This window comes from Echinops telfairi, unplaced genomic scaffold (assembly GCF_000313985.2).
Source record: "Echinops telfairi isolate 266 unplaced genomic scaffold, ASM31398v2 ScPeMD7_24;HRSCAF=84, whole genome shotgun sequence".
Classification (NCBI taxonomy): Eukaryota; Metazoa; Chordata; class Mammalia; order Afrosoricida; family Tenrecidae; genus Echinops; species Echinops telfairi.
This window is the reverse complement of record NW_022103921.1, coordinates 2,863,974-2,866,194: the sequence shown is the minus strand read 5'-3', so window position 1 is coordinate 2,866,194 and position 2,221 is coordinate 2,863,974. Positions and strand designations below refer to the sequence as shown.

The 2,221-nt window shown below is 46.0% G+C and overlaps 1 protein-coding gene across 1 annotated transcript in view; it reads right to left on the bottom strand.

Annotated features, from left to right (window-relative positions):
* UGGT2 (UDP-glucose glycoprotein glucosyltransferase 2) overlaps positions 1-2,221 on the bottom strand; it is a 264,346-nt gene that overhangs the window by 25,562 nt on the left and 236,563 nt on the right. The window lies entirely within an intron of this gene.

Here is a 2,221-nt window from a genome sequence, read left to right as displayed (position 1 = left end):
CCTTCCCCCCTCCTCCCCCTCTCCCATGTCCCCCCGGAACTGTCAGTCCCGTTGTTTTCTCCTCCAGATTGTTCATCCAGCCTGTCGTATCCAGACAGGCCTGCGAAATATTTTTAAAATAAGTCATTTACCTCAATCATTTTGTGGCAAGCCTGATCCTATGATCTGGGACAAAGCCCACACCTCCCCTAGACTTCAACTCCTCCCTTTGAGGATGAAGAGGGCCCAGAAATCCACTGTTTCAGTCTCCCAAGTGGACAGACTACCTCCAGTTGCCTGAGTTACCAAGATTAGTCATTCAGAGGGCGCTTGATACTGCCGCTTTTGTTAGTCGCCACCACACACTGCCGACTCCCAGTGTCTTTTGTTTCCCTGTCAGAACATGGTTCTTGAATATTTTCACATTTCTGCATACTCAGGGTTTGTATACAAAGATTGCTGGCATCTGGGGTAACGGGTGTTTGAATAGTAAACAAGCCTCTCAAAAATTCTCATTGCCAGGGAGTCGATGCTGACGCATAGCAACCCTATAGGACAGGGTAGAGCTGCCCGTGAGTTTCCGAGACCGTAACTCTTTACTGCAGTAGAAAGCCCCGTCTTTCTCCTTCAGAACAACTAATGGTTTGACCTGCTGACTTTGCAGTTAGCAGCCCAGTGCTCCTAATAGCCACTATGCTCCTACTAAGTTAAAACCAGACTGCTGCAGTGACTTAGAAAGTTCTCCTCTACATTCTGGGGTGACGGAGACTGTTACATGTTCAAGATCACTCTAGAGTTCTCTTGTACCTCTTTGCAATCTCTCCTGCCTGCTCTTCTGTAGCCACCCAATCCAAACTCAATTCCTCGCTATTGAATAAAGACTAATTCACAGTGATCCTATGGGACAGAGTAACACTGGCCCTGTAGGTTTCTGAGACTGTAGAAGGGGAGGAAATATTAAAGAACTAGAGGATAGTTATGTGGTGCCATATGGCACCCTGGGCTTATCATCCCTTTTGTGTGGCCCTTCTGGGAGGGACTATGCAATGATCTGACAGGTGCGTTTTAAGTCTTCACTGTATCCGTGCCCCTTCACATCGACTTGGTTGCTTGTTTTTGAACTACTGATACCTCTTGTCGACACCTCATGTGTGAGCAGGCTGGTGTGCTTCTTCCATGTGGGCTTTGTTGCTTCTTTGCTAGATGATCACTTGTTTAAATACAAGCTTTTAACATGCCAGGCACTCTATCTTTATAGCTGGGCACCATCAGCTTTCTTCACCACATTTTCGAGAGCCTCGTCTTATTCCCTGGAAGTAGCTGGTGGTTTTCAGTGCTGACCTGGTGGTTTTTGAGCAACCCAATGTGTAACTCACTGTGCCACCAAGGCTCCGTTCTACCGAACTCGGACCTTAAGGAATCCTGAACCACTATGGGCGGGGTTATATTTTCTAGGATATCATACAAAGAGAATCAGTATGCTTATGTTCGGCCTAGCTTCTTCATCTCAGGATCATTTAGACTCATACAGTTGCATAAATAATTTATTCCTTTTTACTATTGTGTTGTATTACATTGTGTTTAAATAAATCACAACCTTTTTATCCATTTTCATCCTATGTAGATATCTAGTTTCGTGCTAAGCAGCTGTTGACATGAACTGCAGGGATCCCTGCCTCTTGGTGTTCACGTTCTTGAGAAATGTTCTTCCCCACACTGTGTTAAACCTAGTAACTGCTGTTTTCTAACAGAATAGGACAAATGTTGGTGTCTAGTTCTGCGACTGGGTAACAACGACTGATTCATCTTGCTCACCTCTCGTTCTTCTCACAGCTTTCTTTCCCTAATGTCGAGGAGCTGGAAGTGTGAATGCATTTGAAAGTAAATCCTCGATCAGTTGGGCCTGCAGACCAGCAAGCTTTTCACCACGACAACTTTGTTAGAAGCCACGAAGCAGGACATTCAGCTAGCTATGCCAAGATGTCTGTGCCACAGGAACCATACACTGTTTTCAGAAGGAATGTTTCACGCAGCAATAGATAATGAAGCGCTACTTCTGGGTGCTGGTTTTACAGACGGAGCTGCTGTGACTGTTCATGCACAGCCCTCGTGTGGGTGTCCACTATAAGCCTCAGCTTGAAGGACTGAGCTCTAGCTCTGTAGGTCTCTAGAGAAGCCCCACCCAGGCATCTGGCAAGTGCTAAAGAAAGGCCATGTCGAGTCATTCAATATACTACGGGGG